At 35.6% G+C, this 20,758-nt stretch overlaps 1 protein-coding gene across 4 annotated transcripts in view; it reads left to right on the top strand.

Annotated features, from left to right (window-relative positions):
- Window positions 1-20,758, top strand: part of Cdh18 (cadherin 18) — a 319,968-nt gene that overhangs the window by 52,955 nt on the left and 246,255 nt on the right. The window lies entirely within an intron of this gene.

The raw sequence follows: 20,758 nt of genomic DNA on the forward strand, positions 1-20,758 counted from the left end.
ATTCAAACAGATATTGGTTGTTAATCAAAAAAGTTTGTAACATTGTTGCCCCAGGGTTACATTCAGGCAGATCACCATTGTAGATAAGAAGACTTGTAGCTGGGTTGGAGATGCTTTTTTTTTTTCCTTTGTCAGTGTTCAGAGCACCTTTCAGTAGTACCACTAGTTCATATTGCTGAAAGTTCTAGGTAGCCACCAGCTTGTTTACTCCATGTTCAGTGAATTGGGAAGGTGTTGTCTTCAGCAATGGTCTTACCCATTACTCAGTAGAAAGCAATCAATAGTCTTGAAAATAGCCTAGGTTGTTTCCTATGATCCATAAATAAAAACTAAATGTGCCAATAACAATATATTTCAAACAAAATGTTTATTTATTGCAGGTGTTGTCTTCAGTAATGGGGCCTTACTGTCCACTGGTAGAGAGCAATCAATAACCTTGGGAATAGCCTAGGTTGTTTTGAGTTTACCCTGGAATCCACTTTGCAAGAACTCTTTTAGTTGCTGAAGTATTCCTAGTGTAGGAAGCCTCAATTGGTTAGCAGAGACATCCAGTTAAGGATCCACTATTTGGTGATTTCATTTAAATTCAAAGCATATATGTACATATTTTAGGAAATGTCTACTGTACGAGGTTTCCATTTGGCCCTTATTTTTAGCTATTACTCCCCCATATTCCTTTCCTCAACTCTTTTTCCTTTCTCCTTCTTCGGTCCCCTACCCTGTCATCCATCTGTAACTACTTATTCCATTTCTCCTTCTTGGGTGATTCATCCCTACTCATAGTCCTTTCTCTGTATGTAAATTCTATAGATATAAGGATTGTAGCTTGGTTATCAATAACTTAAGAGCTAGCATCCACATATAAGTGAATTCATACCAAATTTGTCTTTATGTGTCTAAATTACCTCTCTCAAGATGATTTTTTTCCCTAGATCCATCGAGTTATCTCGATGAATCTAGATATCTCCGTGAATTTGTTGGTTTCAGTTTTTATCCTTTTAGTAACATTCCACTATGCAAATATACCACAATTTTTTATCCATATATTTGTTCATTGATATATAGTTTGTTTCTAATTTATGAGTATTGTGAATAAAGCATCTGCAAAGCTATAGCAATAAAAGGAGCATGGTACTAGCATAAGAACAGATATTTTGAATTGATCTGTGGAATAGAATTGAAGAACCAAAAATAATTTCACACACAGGGCCACCTAATAGTTGATAAAGAACCAGAAATTCACACAGGTGGAAAAATAAATGTTATTTTTTGAAATAAATATTTAACATTTTTATTGGCACATTTAATTTTTATGTACAAAATTCTGTGTGGCACTTTCAAACATATATATTGCTTGCATTGATCTAATGTAGTCTTTTTTTTCCCAACATAATTTCCATGCTTGTCAGTCCCTAATGGCCACTATTTTACTGTCAAGTTGACTTGATGTTTGTGACCACTGTTTTATTTATGACATTGCTTTTTATCCATTCATCTTGTAAAGAATACCTAGGCTGCCCACTATATTTTAGGTGTTGTTAGTAGGGCTTGAGAGGAAAAAAAAAGGATGCAGGTGTCTTGGTAATATACTGAGTTCATTAATTTTGGTGTAATAGGAAGAATAAATGGTAGAACTGTTTTAGATATTTGTTTAACTATATCAGGTTAGTTTATAAACCTCCATATTTTTCTCCATAATGTCTGTACTAAAATTTCTCACCTTAAAAATCAAAGAAATATATTGTGTGGAATAGGTTCTTCTAGGCAAATTGGTTGTGTTTAAAATATCTGTCTTCCTTGCAGATACTCTGAAGGCTGAGAATTACCTGCATGTGTTACCATGCGCAAATTATAATTGTTAATATAAATTATGTAAAAATAATCAAAGAAAAAATAAATATCCTGTAGGATATCATTATCTATGTTTAAATGAAGAACTATTTTAACTAAAGTGTTTCAGAAACTAATTTTATGGTACTGAATATATGCTAGTCCTGAAAATGGTATTTTCTAATTTGTCTGCCATTTCCTTTATAGCCTATGAAGGGATAAGATTAGAGTGTCAGTCTGTTTATATGGAAATCAACAACTGCTAGGATTGAATTCTTTTCATCCTGACATAAGAGCTACCATTTCACTATAAAAAACAAAGGAAATTAACATAGAGCCACTGTAACTTTGTCCTTATTTATATCTTATTTCTTTTTTCATACTTATCTCTTTCCAGTCCTACAAGGAAAAACATAACTGAGAAATTTTCAGGTATTTCTCAAAGGATCAAATTTTGATGACTATTTTCTGTTCAATTTGAATCAGAATTTCAATCATATCTTCAAATAAGAATTGAACTACAAAAGTTATTGTACGTAATTGACATTGGTAAAAGATCTGGTCTGTTCCTTTAAGAACCAATTGTTATGTGATTTTGCTATGAGCTGTTTCTAGTCACAATACATGTAATATCAAATATGGATTTTCCATCCCAAGCATTTTGTAACTATTTATAAGTCTCATATAACTTATTTTAATACAGAAAATAATTATCCAAAGTTAGAATAGACCCCATAATTCAAAATGCTTATTTTGTCTATTGAGGACTGTCTGTTTAGATCTGTATCCATTTTCTGTTCTCTTAATAGGAGATAGAAACAGTATCTGCAGAAGAGGAGAGGTGGGAAACTCGGGATATATTATTTGAGAAAATAATATTTACAATAAGTGGGAAAATGAAAAAAGAAATGCTTATTTTTCCCCCAGATTAATCTTCACTAAGATATCTACTTCAAATTCTGAATAACCCAAGTATTCATGTGTCTCTTTCATTTAGCTACAAATGAAAATTTTTGACAATCTCGCTTTCCAGGTCAACAACTTGCTTTAAGGTTCACAGAAGGCACATAAGATTTTATTTGTTCATTGTAAAAGATATGACAAGGGATGCAAAGGTGCAACCATTTGAAGACTTAGAGAGAGTGAATTTGGAAGACCACGAAGTTCAGAAACTCTTCTGACCTTATATTTAAGGAAATTTACATCCTCCTGCCACACTGCTGCAGTCATCAAGCAGGACATTCTATCTAATTCTTTGTTTGAAACTACATCTGCTATACAGATGTATTAGAGTAAACCATTAATCATCGATAATAAACTTTGCTTCAGCATGTAGAATTTCTTTAGAATTTTGTGGTTGGTGATCCAAGTCTGGGTTATATGAAAACAATGAGAAAGAGAAAAATCTCTCACGTTATGACTTGCTCCCCTTGAACCATCTGCAACCTGAGATTATTGCAGAGTTTGGTTGTTTCAATGACAGTTGTTGCTGTGCTCTTATGCTCGACTATTTGGTCACAAGTAGGTAGAACTTTCGGGAAGCATTAGAAGTTGTGACCTTTTTGGAGGGGATTTCACTAGGAGTTGGGCATTGAGGATTCAAAGGCTCCCACTATGTCAGTGTGCTCTTTTTGGGTTTCTCAATAAGCAAGCTCTCAGACACTGCCCTAGCACTATGCCTGCCTTCCTGCCTGCCGGCTGCCATGATCCCCACAGTGATCATCATGGCCATTCTCTGAAACTGTAAGTCCTAAGGAAACTTTCTTTTGAGTGGTGTCTTACTACAGCAATAGAGAAGTAACTAAGCTACAGTACTTGCATCTGCCAGTCATTTAATTCTGTCAAACTCAGGTGTGTCCTAAGAGTCGGTCATGAGTAGCAAGAAATAGTAGTAGATCCTTTATTTCTCAGGATATTTTAAGGGCTATAGTAACTCGAGCCATGAACCACAAATGAAGACCAAACATATATTATTGTCAGATTGCAGTTGTCATGGCTACCTTTTGCTGTGGTTTTATTTACTCTATGCTTATGAGATGCTGATACTTTCTAAGGGAATTTTCTAATTCTGATTAAGTGCTTGTAAATGCTACTAAAGGATGATAACATGTGCATAAGAAATTTTTTAAAAAAATATCTAAAGTTAATTTTATCTGCAGGAATTAAAAAGCACAGCTATTATTGTGTGGTTCAGTAAATGTTATCACTGCATTTGTCTGGGCCTGTTAGTCTTGATAAATCACATGTGACCTTAACACATGCCATGTCACAATGTCATAAGAGATTCTCTTTAATATTTTTCAGAGAAAGTATCGCAGCATGTTATAGATTGCCAATTTCCCACCAAACCTGTCTGATATAGCACGTATTTATTTAAACTCTAAAGTCTTCTATATAAAAAACAGAATTAATGATAATGACAAAGTACAATAAAATCTATTTGGAAATTATCCTTTATAGAAAAAATAGTATTCATACTATTTTAGAACATTAGTCTGCAGTGACAAAATGGCTGTCAAACTGGGAGTTAATTCATTTTCATGAAAGTCTCATTTAAAGTCAGAGATTAAGGGTGATGCTGACCAAACATGACAGAGTACAGCTCTGCCTTCAAACAGGTAAAAATTTTCACCATCACATAAAATGGAATTGACTTGAAAAATGATAGGAGAACATTAACAACACACATCATTTTAGAATATTATAACACTGCTCACTTTCCTTGAGAACTGTGGGCTCCTGAAAATAGGGCCTGCCTTATGAATCTTTTCTCCACGTTTAAACTTTCCCTTTCAACTATCTGGAAAATTGATGTTACTTGTCCATTAGAATGAGCCTGTTTTAGAGGCTTAATTTAAAGCGGTTGAATTGCCTCAAAGGGCTAAATAATATAGTAAAATAACATCATGGATAATATAAATGGAAGTTTTGACCATGTTATGTGGTAAAAACCAATTAAGCACATATTTCCAGAGTATTAACTGGTAAAATCCTGTCTTAGTTACTTAGGAAATATAGAAATAAATTATGTAGTATTCTTCCTTTCAAAGGCTTGCAATAATGCCATGCCTGGACATGGTGTGCATTAACGTGGCTGTGCATTCATCCATTAGCTCTTGTGACCCAGGAGATGTTAACTGAATAGATATCATTTGCTGCCATTATAGAGTAGAGTTCAAACTCAAACAGAGGATGCAGTATTCACCAAGATACAGGGCTATTAAATGAGGGCACAAGAATGCACAATCAGGAATCTTTTATTGTTAAGCTAATGCCTGTTTATAAATCTATGGTCTCGGGAAACTTTGGCCTTGAATGCTAAAATGTAACACTAGTCTTTAGGCTCCTGATCTTAAAATAATGTAAAAGTATAATTTAAATTTTTGATCAATAGAAAAAAACTAGACTATTGGACAATGTGGAAATGTATGGAAAAACATTCTAAAATAGTACTCTAAACAAAATTTAAATTGTGTAATGTTATGGATATTATTAATATGTAACAAAAGCTTTAATCTCCAACTAATTTGTGGATTCCTGCAAAAGAACAACATGCTTTAGACTTCATCATATATCAGTTGTCTCATACTGAGCTTATTTTTAAATATGAGGGTTGTAGAGTAGAGGAAACTCATGGTAAAGAGACTGGAACCTTTCAACAGGTGGAGACAATACTTCAATCACGATGGTTAAGTTCTACGCTGGGCAGGTGGGTTTTCATAACCCGAGTGAAAATGACAGCTAGAATCATTAGTTGTTTACTAACATCCCATAGCTTATGTTGTTATATTTGCTTTGTTTTTCTGCCCCTGAAATTACCTGGCAGGAGTGATAACGGAACCCACAACATACGCAGATGACAGAGCTCAGGCACACGCGAGGGCTTACGTAGTTGTGTCATAAGCAGGCGATGCCACATGTAGGTCACATGGGGTCTTTAAAGGTCATGGGCTGGCTAAATATTTTGCCTGAACGCTTGTCTGCACATACATGGCTCTGGAACCCAGAAATACCCGCTAGTGCTGTGTGGCTGGAACTATAACACCCCCTAAATCCATGTCCCTAGTGTAGAAACTTACATACCACAGCAAAGTTGAGTTTAAATCTGACCTTTTCTTTATCTTTGAATTATTAAAAAAAAACAGTTCTTATTTCTAACCCTTTTCTATGCATACTTTCCTTAAAACTTCAGACATTTCTCCAAAATCTTTGTTGTTCTTTCCTCTTTTGCCAAAGTTTCTATTTCCTCCAGGCACATGGAGGAAATAGAAGTGTGTGTGTGTGTGTGTGTGTGTGTGTGTGTGTGTGTGATTTTAAGAAAGTATCTTAGATATTGTTTCTATTCCTGTGAAGAGGTACTATGACTAACAACTCTTACATGGAAAAACATTCCATTTAGTGCATTATCATCATGGGTTGGGGAGCATGGCAGCTTGCAGGCAAAGATGGTGCTCGAAAATCCTACATCAAGATCTGTAGGAAACAGAAAGAGGACTCTTCTCAGTGTGACACAGCAATTCTGAAGCTCAAAACTGGAAGGTCTCTTTTTTTGCTTTTCTCTTCTCTCTCTCTTCCTTGCTCCCTTCCCCTCTTCTCTCTCTCTCTCTCTCTCTCTCTCTCTCTCTCTCTCTCTCTCTCTTTCTTCCCTCTATTTTTCTCCCTCCACTTATGCATCTGTTTACAAGTAAAGAGGTTGCCTAGTCCTGTAAAAATTAACAGAAGTTTAATGTGTTTTACAACGTGATATTTTTCTCACCAGCAGTATTTGTTATAAAAGAGCATATCATGGAGTGATGTCCCAAGAGAAGGATCATGCCTTCATTTCCAAGTGCGAACAAAAACCTGTCGCTCCAGAAGGTCTACTCTCTGGAGTGTTACACATGACTTTGTTTGAAAATAAGTTATGGTTTTTAATTCTTTTTACTATATCTGTAAGATTTTTTCTACCATGACATTCAATGACTTATATAATGTCTCAAGATGAAATCATCTGTAAGTCCAGAGTCTCCAATAAGTGTAGGTGCCTCAGTAAGATAAGGACTTTAAAATCACTTGGTTTGGGTAAATTTTTATGAAGAATGAGCTCAGAGTTGTATTCCCTGCTCCTCTTTCCCTGTGTTTTCCACTGTTTTCTGTCTATTGTATGAGTCTGAATTTCTGCTTGCCTGATTGCTGTCTTGTGAGTCTGTCTGTACCTGTGTCTATGTCCTTGTGTGTACCTAACATTGAACGGAGAGAGAGCTGTAACTGACATTTATAAAGAATTAAACCACTAAACCCAACTGATAAATATAACAACAGTACCACCAAGATTGTTTTTAAGCAATACTTATATATGTTATGTCAAACATTTATGGTGGATAACCATTTTATAGACCTCTTCCATGCTATATTCACTGCTTTGAAAAAGTGGTTATCATAACCCATGTACAAAGTCACGTGCATTACTCTTGAGTTAGGGCAATGGAAGTGAACAAAATTAGATTATAGCTATGCATTAGCTTAGGCTGTAAAAGGTGATCACATGGGAAATCCAATACGAGTTAGGTTTGTTATTGCATTATTCCCTTAATATCAGGTTAAACAAACAGGTTCGAGTACATAGTCAGATGTAATTTTGAGACTTAAGTGACTTCAAGGTGTATGATTACCTCTGGCTGGGAGGCACAGTAGACACTGCAGTCTTTTAGAATTTAGAAAGATTTTTTATAATAAGCCTTTCTCACTCCGTGTCCTTAAGGATTTGGCAAACAAAGTGGCAATACTAATTTTAAAATAAAGTTTCACTGTATATACAGACCATCTCAAAATTTTTGCCTTCTCCTTCTACACTTGGTGTAACTGAACAATGTGATTCCTGTGTGCAATGCCAGGTCAGAACTGCCATATGCCCACAGTGCATGCAGTTCACCTGTGATAACCAGCATAGCATGTGTGAAATGTTGTTTTTTTTCATATCTGTAATATATAGAGAACAAAATTTTGGAATTTAATTTGGATATATATATATATATTTTTTTTTTAATTACGGTGACTGAGTGGTTTTCCTTTTGCAATACTCAGGAGCAATTTGGGGGAGTTAGAGGGAATGATATCAAAACAATACTTCAGTTTTCAAAAGGTCTGAGTCATTGATAGATAAAAAGAAAAGAGGGCAGCTGGATTGATCACAAGTCCAGAAAGCTAAAAGAAAAATCTGAGATCTCAAAACTGTAAGCTGATGTTGAACAGAATATACTGATGAGAAAATGACATTAAGAAAAGGTAACTGATAAATGTCTCAGGGAAATCATCTCAAGACATATCTTGAGAAAAGAAAATGACCAGAGGAGTTTGTAAAAGGGACAGGGAATCAAAGACAAACTCAGACAAAAATGCCACTTTTATATGCCCCTCAAAAGGAAACAGTGTGCTTTTGTACATGAAAGATGCCTCACACCCTTGTTTTCCAAAGGCATTCACTGTTTGTCTACTAAGGACAAATGCATCTTTTTCTTTTTTTTCTTTTTTATTTATTCAGAATTTCTTAGCTTGATTTTATGAAATATTAAATTCATCTACCATGATCACATTCCTAGTTTCCACTGGATTTCTCCCAATATGTCCCAATTGCAACATTATGTTCCTTTTTTTTTAATTGAGAAAAGGAAAAAAAAAAGTTTTCGCCTCCTCCCAGCCTCCCATTTCCCTCCCCCTCCTCCCACCCTTCTCCCCCTCCCCCCACTCCTCTCTCCCTCCCTCTCCAGTCCAAAGAGCAGTCAGGGTTCCCTGCCTTGTGGAAAGTCCAAGGTCCTCCCCCCTCCGTCCATGTCTAGGAAGGTGAACGTCCAAACTGGCTAGGCTCCTGCCAAGCCAGAACATGAAGTAGGATCAAAACCCCATGCCATTGTCCTTGGCTTCTCATCAGCCCTCATTGTTCGCCATGATCAGAGAGTCCGGTTTTATCCCATGCTTTTTCAGTCACAGTCCAGCTGGCCTTGGTGAGCTCCCAATAGATCAGCCCCACTGTCACAGTGGGTGGGTGTACCCCTCGTGGTCCTGACATCCTTGCTCGTGTTCTCCCTCCATCTGCTCCTCATTGGGACCTTGGGAGCTCAGTCCAGTGCTCCAGTGTGGGTCTCTGTCTCTATCTCTATCCATCACCAGATGAAGGTTCTATGGTGATATGGAAGATATTCGTCAGTATTGCTATAGGATGCTATCACACTGAGGTTTTCCTCATTTCCTCCAGGTAGAAAAAAAAAAAAGTAGTAGTGTTTATGTTTTGTTTGTTTGTTTGTTTTCTAATGATGCGGCTTAAAGTTAAGTCCTTGAGAATTCTAGGTAATCTCTCCAACAAGGAGCTACATTCCCAGGATTTGTAAGGTCAAAGAAGATGCATCAGGCTGGCGACAAGCTGAATTCTTACTGATATGACCATGACAAACTGCCACATACCTATTGCTGCTACCGTAACTCATAGTTGGTAGGGGAATTATCATATGTGTGAATATGTATATGCACATGTATGTATGATTCTCTGCATGTCTAAAACACCTGATGGTCTAATAAGAGTTGAAAGGCCAGTAACAAAGCAGGAGAGAGAAATCAGCGAAGGGAGGAAGAAAGGAAGGAGAAGAGAAGGAGGACATCAAGGGCCAGCCAACCAGCTATACAGCAAGTAGCAGAGTAAGAAATAATGAAAGTTATACAGAAATAGAGAAAGGTAAAAGCCCAAAAGCAAAAGATAGCTAGGGATAATTTAAGAAAAACTGGCAAGAATCAAGCCAAGCTAAGGTCGGGTATTTTTAAGTAAGCCTCTATGTGTGATTTATATGGGAGCCGAGTGACAGGCTCCCCAAAGTGTACAGAGCAAAAATGAACAACAACATGAAACACAATGTATATTATAACTATATGCAAACAACTGTAAAGCACGGATATGTATGTGCAGAATTAATATTCAGTCATGTATATGTATTTATATTTTTGTGTATCTATATATGTATGTAGGTCAGTCTTCTTAACAATATCAACAGACATTTGATTAAATTGCCTAGTAATGTTATGATAGTTGCAATGTTTATCTTAGGGGATTACATGCATTTCTAGAAAGTATAGAATGTTATATAAATGATCTATGTCCAGGTACTTTATGTTACTATATAAAACAGATATAATGACATAGTTTTATTTTTCTTTTAGTTTTGTTTTTGCATGGGCAGTAAAAGATGTTGAAAATTGTGATCCTTTTTCCCTGATGCATATAAACACAGGCAGAGTGTATATAACAAAACAAATTTACATGACCTTGTTGAACCACCATGATTTTGCAATTCCAGGACATTTTTTTTTTTTTATTTTTGTAGCCTGATCTAGCTTATATGTTTGTTTGACTTGCTTGCTGATGGATTATATAAAATTTAGGCACAAGTTGGCTATCAATTATAGGATATTAGTATTCTCAGTACTTTGAAAGTTATATTTGATAGAACAAAAAAGTGAAGAAATTGTCCTCTTGTCATTTTCTGTCATTGAACATGAAGGTGCTCTGTGCTTGCGGTCACGCACTCACATTTGCATGTGTGTGGATGTGTGTGTGTTTTCTCAGCAATGCTCTGACCTTTCTTCGTTCTCTAAACCTACAAGCTCTTCTTACTCATCATGGAGAGATGGGGCATCAGCGAAGGCATGAATGCTTTGTAGTCTAAGTAGGGAATTTCCGTCTGTGATGCCTCAGGAGCATCTCTGCGGTATCTGTTCTTGAGATTTCTCCATGTTTTCTAAGCATTTCTCAGTCATCTCGCTCATCCAGGCAGAAATGCCCCTGGGGAATCTATCTTCTGCTCTTACTGATACTTGCTTGTGAGAGTCTGGATATATGTGTGCCTGACCATTGCTTTCAGCTGTCTGAATTCAGCCTTGCATTAGAACTGTGGTAGTTAATAGATTTTGTTTCAAATGGATTCATAAAATAGAAAGGCACAGAAAATTCTGATTCCTGGTAATCCATCACTCATTGTAATAAAATGACGAGTTTGAGTGTTTCTAATTCCTTTTTACTAATGCATTTTATATCCTTTTCTCCTCCTTCTACCTTCCTGGAAATTCTCAAAAGCCCAAAAACAGTCCTTCACCCCAGAGATACATTTTATCTACGTATCATTTTGTTTCTTGAACTAGAAATGTTATTAAAATGCTGACTAAATTTAATATCTCAATTAAGTCATTTACATTTGTAAGCATCACATTTATGGGGACCCAATATTTTTATTACTATGTAAAAAAAGAAAAAAAAAGAAAGAAAAGTACAGTTCCTTATAACTTTCCTGTTTGTCATAGTGCATGATTAAAGGCCCTGGATATCCTCATATTTCCAATGTGACTATCTCCAAGACCATCATACTCTCCAGAGATGTTAACTTCCCTAGTTGGCTCTCAGGACCCCAGAGAATCTTCTAGAGTCTGTTGCCTGCTAATATCAATATGCTAACTTTCCTATGTTTCCTTATATTTCAGGATCTTCTTGCCCGTGGCTTCCACCCAGCCTTATTCACACTTAATGGGCCCTTTGAGCTTTCCCACAGGATACATTTGACCTTCACAATGACCACCAATGCTTCTTGCCTTGGCAGTTTCTCCTCCACACAAGCCATTTCTCTCATGGCGTTTGCTGCCAACCAATTCATAACCCATAACTGATTAGTAGGAAAATAATTCCCCCTCTACTTAACTCACGTGCAGGTCAGGTGACATTTATGGAGTAAAACGACAGATTCAACAGGGAGAAAATGACTAGCTCCTGTCCCTATACTTACTTTGTTTCAAAAAAAAAAAAGTTGGATTTTAAGTATGACAGTGTTCCCCTCTCTAGTCTAATGTTTGGCCACATTTGATGAAACACAACCATTTATTTGAGATGGCAATGTTTCCAGGATCATAAAATCCAGAGCTCTTTAGAGCCATCTCCCTGCCTCTCAGAGCCTGGAGCACTGGGTAATCCATCCACTCTCTTCTAGAAAGCCAGCCCTGGCGTATGTGAAACTCACTCTGCACCCCTGTTCCTCCTCAGACTGCCCTGTTGCAATTCCCATTGTTTCAGCAACGCTTGTTAAATTGCAAGCTGCTAGCCAGTAAAAGCTAGAGAATCTTGGGCTTTTTTTTGTTTTCTCCTCCTACTCCGCTTTCTTCTCTCACACGTGTTTCATTATTCCCCGGCATCGATCACTCTCAAGGAACAGCTTGAGCTCAGGTGCCTGCTCTAATTTCCAGAGCTGTAAATCCAGCCACCTTGCTGACATCCTTATTTAAAATCTTTCCCGCGACGGCTCCAGTTCCACTTGACCACGCGTGGATATGTGATTAGACTTCCCACCCACCAGACCTAGTGCAGGCTCTTCGTGGCTGTCTCCATTTCCCGGTGACATCCATGGCTCAGGAAAGATCTTCAACATAATCTTTGGCAGCTCCCTCCTTACTCTTGTATTCAGTTCCCCTCAGCTGTTAATATAATCGAGTCAGCTCTCGCTTAGATAGGGCTCAGACATTTATTTCTCTGTAGTCCTTCCTGGCTGGAAACTATGTAAGCATGCTAAGAGATCGGGTTCCTTTTAGGGACTCCTGTCTCTCTATACCTCTTTTTTCACAGAAGGGTGTGGACAGCTCTTATAGGGCTTACACTATAAAGCTAGCCCCATCAGGGCTCACCAAAACTCACCTCAACCCCAAATGTCATGAATGAATGATCTATGGCTTTAAAATCTACATTAGGGAGTAGACAACATGAAAAGTCATTTCATACCAGTTCTTCCACCAAATTCCTACATGATAAATGGTCCCCTCTCTGTCTACATCCAGTATCAACAATCTCTTTCAATCACTTTTATCTGCATTTATCAAACCTTTCCTCTGGCTTATCACATGGGAACAAGGGTGAGTTTTATTTAGACCAGGGGTCTAATAATGACATTAAGCACCACACACCACCACTTTTTACTCTTTAAAAATTAAAGACTCGGTACAAATTAGGTTCCTGCTCTGGCAGGTACCACGATCTTCAACTTCTGTTTAAGTGACCCCCTGCCTCTATCTTGCTACTTTTGTAACAGTGCTGTTGGCTATTATGCCCAGGTGTTTCAGGGTGCTTTGCCTTCCGTGTGGAATTTCACCAGGCTCCACACTGTGATGTACTTTTCATTCACATTTCAGCTCTGACATCAGTTTGGGTTGGAGGTCTCCTCATAGGGAGAGCAACTCCTCTTTTTCAAAGTCCACATCCTTTCATACATTTTAGACTATTTAAACTAATTAAATGGGTACTCAAATACTACCTGTTCTTGTCTTATGCTTAGATCTTACGATGCAAGGGAGCTAGGTCTTTACCTAGCAGGTGGCACTTCTGTCATCACCAGTACCTAGGAGACTCCTCAGCCTTGGCAAAATGATCATGGATATCTGCTTATGTCACACATTACTTTTCGATATCATTGTATCCATGTTTCACTTCTCCACTACAATACTTTCTTGGAGTACTCATTTTGTTTCTCAGTTACTCTCACATAGTGCCTATAAACTTCATTCATTATTAATATAAGAAAGAAATATTGATTTGATTGCCTAGAAATATCTCTGACCATGTCCATTTGTGAATCCATCAAAAGGAAACTCATATAAAGCGTGTAACTGAAGAATCAAGTTCTGAAGATAGAAAGCATACAATCCCCACAGGAATTCATAATGCAGGGCTTAATGGTATACAGGCCACTACTCTCGTGTTATTAAGGACAATGCACTCCATCTGCCCTGGGGTGACCTACAATTGTATAGCGCTGTATTTATTTAGGTAGCAGAGGCACTTAAGAAGAAGGATTGTGGCATTGCCGACTAATTTGTGTTTCAGTTCACTAGGGTGGGTTTCATAGCATGTCATAATTCTTTAATAGTCGTAAGTAACATCCATTTTCAAGCAATTCTTTTCACGTTCCCCCCTTTACATCCTATTTGGGCCACAGCTGTTGAATGATACAGGGACTGATATTTCCTGAGTAGAAAATAAACTATCCATTTTATGAAGGTTAACCCATACATTAGCAGAGGAAAACCTACTTAGTTGGACCATGAAGGATGCTTCTTATGACAAAACAAGAAAAAACTCACAGGAAAACCTGAAATCACTTCATGCTCATATGTCAATCAGGAAAAGGGTCATGAAATTCAGCATGTATATTTTGAAGTTTAAGCTATGGTACTTACATTTATAATTTATTTCACTTATCAAATTGAGTTATATATTTACTTACCATTAATGTGTAAGAAAGGGTATGTATTCAATATAATTTTAACTGAATGTAAAGTGAAAACATTATGCTAAAAAACACTATAAATCTTTTCCTTTAGTATTATGATTTTTCCCGCACTGAATGCGAGTGAATAAAAACATGTTATCAGAGGTGGAAATCGACACATACATGTTCCTAGTGCTTCACCTATCAGACATCTCTCAAATCACTCACGGAATCGTGCTTAGGAACATACTGAAAACAAGTGACTGTAGTAGCAAAGCCTTTGATCCCAGCACTGGGGAGCGAGAGCCACGTGGATCTCTATGAGTTTAAAGCCAGCCTGCTCTACATAGTGAGTTCCAGGGCAGACAAATCTACATAGAGAAACCCTGTCTCCAAGACAACCAACATATCAAACAGACAAACAAACAAAAATTTAAAGAATGAAGGAAACAAATACAAATATCTTATTTACTAGAAGATTCCTGTGAAACAGAAGTGTAGGAAACTCATATACTAGCCATACATTCCTTCAGTTTCTCAACCATACAGACTTTTTTTTTTCATAGATGAGATATTTGGAAACAAAGATTTTAGAACCTGTGTTTCAGTTGAGTTTCAGTTCAAAAGGAACGATTGTGTCATAATGCACTTCCTTCTTCAAAGAATATAGAAAAAGGCCTCTTCTTTACTTGTTTTGATTTTGCTGATAAAGTTGATGCATCTGGGGATGGCAGATATTCTACAAATCATGGGGCAATGTACACCTAATACGAGGCTGAGCCAGGTTACAATGTGTGCCAGACAACCTGACCCTAATACTTGGCTCTCATCTATCTATGCGCTGGAGCGATGGGTGCCCTGTACAAACAGTCAAGCTCTTCATCAGACAATATTTTTAATGAATTTGGATTTAGGGGAATATGAACTTTCACAGCCAGATTTCTGTATTAGATTTTATGTTAGGATTAATGCTTGGTAAAACAGAGTTAAAATCACTACTACAAATGATCACGCTTTTACCACTGTGTACTTGGAAGAAATAGAAACCAGGGCTAAGATAAACACAGGCCATATGGAAGATCATTGCTAGGCAATATCTTCAGTATTTGTGGACAGTACACTCTGTAAAAAAGAGCTTTCAAAACAAGAAATATGATTCACTCAAAAAACTCTCTTAAGGATTCCAACATCTTGCAACTTACTGAAGTCAAGTTAGTAAATATATAGAAATTATGCATAAAGTATTGATGATACATTGCCATGTTCCACACATTTATTTTTAATCCTAGTTTTTGTTTCATTTTATTCATAGCATATAGAAAACATATTAGCTAAAATACTTGCTTCCTCAAATTATTTTAATTAAATGAGAATTTTCAAATCTATGCACCAAAATATTCAAATCGTCATTGTCAGTGGTATAGTTTCATCAAAGTAATATTGTTAGAAATCTCCAAAAATCACTTTCATTACCTACTCAAGTTTCTTAGTTCTATTGGCCTTTCCTGTATATCATATATGTTTAATGAGTGGTCAGATAATCAGAACATTTTTATAATGAGAATTAATAAGCTTTCTGAAATAGACATTTTTTCATTTCAAAGAAAAGTAGAATGCAATTTTAAAAACTTAATGTTGATAAGAGACATCACTAAAATAGTATAACGTACATATTGTTTATTAGTACTACATTAATAGTCAATTAAAAACTATAGTAGTCTTCAATTTATTCAATTTTGAAATTACTAAATTCACAAAGTAAATAAACCATCATGTAATAACAATATAATATTTATAGTAACTTAACTAATGAATACACTTTTTCTACAGTTGTTTTCTTTTTGTGATTTAGAAACAAAAAAAAGCATACATTTAATCCTAATTCTTTAGAGGCAGAGGCAGGCAAAATTTTTGAAATTTCAAGGCCAGTCTTGTCTATAGAGTGAGTAAATTGCAGGACAAACAGGGCTCAATGTACAGAACCTGTCTCAAAACCAAAACCAGAATCAAAACCTACAAAAACAAATCAGGAAAATGATTGGAAACTAAGATAAAAACTAGTACGTATTTATATAATATATATAAGAATGATGATTTTTAAATTTCAATATATTACTTAAATGTTTGATATTCTGTTTTAGACATAAATTAAAAACTCTCTTGTTTATCACTCTATGGATGTGGACATCACCATGGGTCCAGTGCTGTATTCCTTCATCTCTCCAGAAACTCTAAGCTGCTGTTTGTGAGATCTCTGGCAGAATGAGTGTTTTTCAGAACTGGTTAATTGATGTCTCTTTGATTTGTAATGGACAAGGATTTTTTATTATCTAGGTCTAGTTCTAGATTCATTTATGCTTCCAAAAATAAAACTAACAAGCCATCTAGAAAAACGGTCTCGTTTATTAAGGACTTCCTGTGATGTCTTAAAAGGAGGATTAACTGATTTGTTTTTTAAACATTTCTAAGAATGATGTATTTTACATGAAAATCTGGAGTCTTATATACTGTGACTGCTGCACTTTGGTTTTGATGTGTGCAACTGACAGACCCTTGAAATAAAAGGGCTGAAAGGATTAGTCCATTGTGGTCGCATTTTTGGCAGTTTGGACCTGTTTAGGTTAATGAAACAAATGCTTAGCATCATAACCCATTATTCTTTGCATTTGAAAAAATTATGTCTTGATGCAAATGTATTTACTATAATAAATTATAAACTGAAATTAATTTTGACATGGAACTTTTTTAGCATATTATACATTTCAAATTAGTATTAATGGAATGATCAAAGGATTGAAAATATTTGTTTAAAAGCTTTAAAAATACGAGCACTATGCCGTTAATGCCTACAAATTACATTTGCAAATCCCATGATCGCCTTGCTCTCAGCAAGTTTATGGCATTCTTCATGAATTTTTATAAGGCTTGTCACTAAATACAGGAATTACCAACATCTAGTTTTCGTGTGTTTAACTGATCATTAATGGATAATTTCTCTCTCACATGATCTCTAAGGATAGCACACTTAGAATTTAGTTTGCTTAGATACACATGGTTGAAGAGTATTTTAATGCTCACAAGATATGGATCACTAACTCTTAAAGAGTAGTGTCTGGAGAATGCACTTATCTGAAGGAGTCTGAATGCTGACAGCGGATGATTTACATTTACCAAACATTTCTGACTATAATTAGTTACAATGAGATTTTGAAAATATAGCTGCAGATTGTGAGGTTTTCCTTTATTCCCCACTCGTTATGGATTTAGGAAATTCTCTGGGACTGTGGAATTGAAACGGTTGTGTCATGGCCTGTGTCTCAAGGGTTCTATGCTATTATTCCCGACTGGTGTTCCCCTTTCCCTACCAATGTTAGTACAAATGGTAAGAGTTAGTATACAATTCAAGGCACAATCACCTTTAATTGTACCTGTAGCTATTGTTCATCCATTCTTTGTCAAGAATGAATGTACAAAGAAGGTAAGTGCAAAGCCTGTAACTACAAATCATAAATAGGCGTATAAAATCAGGTGTACTTTGTAGAAATCTGATGAATTCTAAAGGAATTATAACTCATTAATTTGTCTTTTTGATACTGTAGGACAATATCTATGAAAATAAAGAAATGAGGGCATCCTTGATTTACAGACAGGTTGTATTGTGCAAATTCATTTGTAAGCCTCTGTTAGAGTCTGAAACTTATTTCTTTGTACAACCTTTGTGATTAATATATTTAAAAAACCAAACCAACCTGTGCAATGCTGCCCAGAGCAAATAGAATGAAAATGAAGCACCATGATCATTCTAGATCCTGGCTATTATTTACCCACCTACATCATTGTAAAACAGCTTCTGGTTTCAAATTTACAAATTGGAATGCTTTAATGTGTTTATGTTTGTATTATTTTTGCTTTGTTTTTCCTTCCACATCTCAAATTCTTCAGAGTTCTTCAGGATTTACATTTGGAAACTCATTCTTTAATAATGTGAACTGATGACCTTAATCAATATTTTAAAACATCTTTGAAGAAAACAGCAAATAGAAAGCTTTGCCAGAAATATAGATATCTCAAACTGTAATGAATTCCCTCAGACAAGTTTATATAGTGAACCAAATTATGAGATTATTTTGCTATATCTGCATTTTTTCAAGAAATAAATCCGCAATTCTCTCTGATTTCTCAATATAGTAAAGCATTGTTCTCCCTTCTCAAAAACATTGATATAATCATTTTATCATATTGATAAATATTATCATTATCAAGATTACTATAATAAATACTTGATTACATGAAGTTATTAATACTGAAAATCAAATGTATGTATTTTGTCAGATATAGAAAGCAGTACCTCAAGCTAGTATTATTTATCCAAGCTACATATTTAGATAATTAATAGTACTGGGTTTAAAAGAAGAGTAATGTAGTTTTTCATATGTTTGAATAGTTACATAGAAAGAAATTCATGAGGTCTTGATTTTTCTAAGATACTTTTCTAGTGTAGCAGAATATTCTATACTTATACATTATGGTGCTCAAGAATCTATGCAGATTCCTAGCCCTTATGGATTTTACAATTCATATATATATATGTATATATATACATACATATATATATATATTCCCTGTACTTTTTTATTCTGTTATGTCCCATGCTTTTCTTGGCCTTGTCTTCTGATAAGGTAGACCCATTAAATCATTATGCACAAGCAAAATTCCAGTGTCATCAGTTTCAATTGTCTTATTCAGCAGAGACCATAAAAAGATGCTTGGGGAGATGGGAACTATTTAAGGCATAGTCTATTTTGTCAGCACAGACACCAGCAGGCACCCACTGTGTCCTTGACACTTGAGAAGGATGAATGTTATTGCATTTGTCTCTTCAGATGCTGGATAAAGTTCTGTCTGCGTACTGTAAAATGGGATTGAAAAAAACACTTTGGGTTTAGAGATAGAGAATAAAAAGGCTAGAGAATGGGTACTCAGAAATATTTCTATTAGATTATATTATTAGAGTGTAAGAAGCCAAAGGTGTTGCATGATGCTTTATAAACAGTGAAACACATTTCCTTTTACATGTTTTCTCAAATTCACATAGAATTGAGACAATAATAAAATACAAATTCTTCAAAGTGTTATTTGGAAGAGATGTAGAGAAACATTGCTATATTTATTAGTAAAGGAAAAAATACCCTCATAACAAAATTTTAACCTGTTATTAGGAGTTCTGATTCTGAGTTAATTAATCATGATCTTAGAACATCATGACCTCCTTTGACTTTCAAGATAGAAATGTTTTATACCTGCTTTTTGTTTGTTTGTTTGTTTGATTTACTTATTAAATAAGTTATTTATTTTTCCCGATTTGTGAGTTTAGGAGTGGGTGCATGCCACATATGGAAAGGAGACACAGATTTCATTGTGGGAATCTGTTCTCTTTGGTTTCCTGGCCACCCAGACAAATAATCACACAGAAGCTATACAACACTACTTGGCCTATTAGCTCATTCGTTTACGCCATTACAAAGTCGAGAAGCTGAGTAAAATTCCTATTTGATTTCTGTCAATATGAGGAGTGAGTATTCAGAAAAATAGCACCCAAAGCATAATTTTACTGATGTGTGCCACACATGGAGAACACAAATGTTAAGTATGAAACTGATGAAATTTTAATTGGTCACTCATATTCTCTTCCCCTAGATGAACAAACAGAATTAGACCAGAATATTGTGTAATGGTTCTGGATATCTGTGTCTATCATCCAACATAGTAAGCAGGCTCTACCTCCACAGACTAACTAAGCAATATTTTTGCTGCAAAAAAACATTGAATTTTCACTGTGAACTATTCTTTACATCTTTTACTTTCACATTACTTTTGAGTGAGTTGTGTATTATAGTAAATATGATTGCTTCATTATCACTGCTCCAGATACTACTCTCTTATTTAAAATTATAAATATTGAAGTCCCAAACATATGCATAGAATATGTCTCTGTATATAGAAATTTGGATTTAATAATGTAATCATAAGTCATGTGAATAACTGTAATTGTAACATATGACAAAATAATTTTCAAATGCAAACACTTTTTTACCCAAAATCAATAAGCTGAACTTAAAAGACATGCAAAAAATTTAGGTTGCAGATTTCCTAATCTGGCATTTTTATTTTGGTATCCTTCTACTCACCAATAACCCAGATTCCCATGCTGAGCAGCATTCTGTGGTGTGAGCAAACCACCGTTTGTTAACTATACCTGGGAAAGGACACATGATCTATGTCCACATCCAGGCTATAACCAATAACTCTGTCATCAACAGTTGTGTACAGGTATTGGTGGAAACATAACTTTTCATTTCTCTGGGATCAGTGCCCAGCAGTGCAATTGCTGGGTCATTTGGAAGGGCTGCAAGGTTTAGAATTTTGTCGTTTTTAAGTCCAAAGCACCTTGCTCTTTGAGTCTCGTGATTTCGGAACAAAGACAAATTATAGTATGTCTGATGCTTTACTGAGGAAAGCTACTCTTTAAAAAAAATTATGGCTCAACACAAGATTCAGCTCAGCTTCTGGCCTCTTTCCAAACACTGAAATCAGACTTCCTAGAAGACTTCTAGGTTTTGAGAGATCTCATAAAAAAAAAATCTACCCATTGCAGTTCCAATTCC

The sequence above is a fragment of the Alexandromys fortis genome, unplaced genomic scaffold (genome assembly GCF_014885135.2).
Source record: "Alexandromys fortis isolate MF-2015 unplaced genomic scaffold, M_Fortis_MF-2015_v1.1 scaffold_191, whole genome shotgun sequence".
NCBI lineage: Eukaryota > Metazoa > Chordata > Mammalia > Rodentia > Cricetidae > Alexandromys > Alexandromys fortis.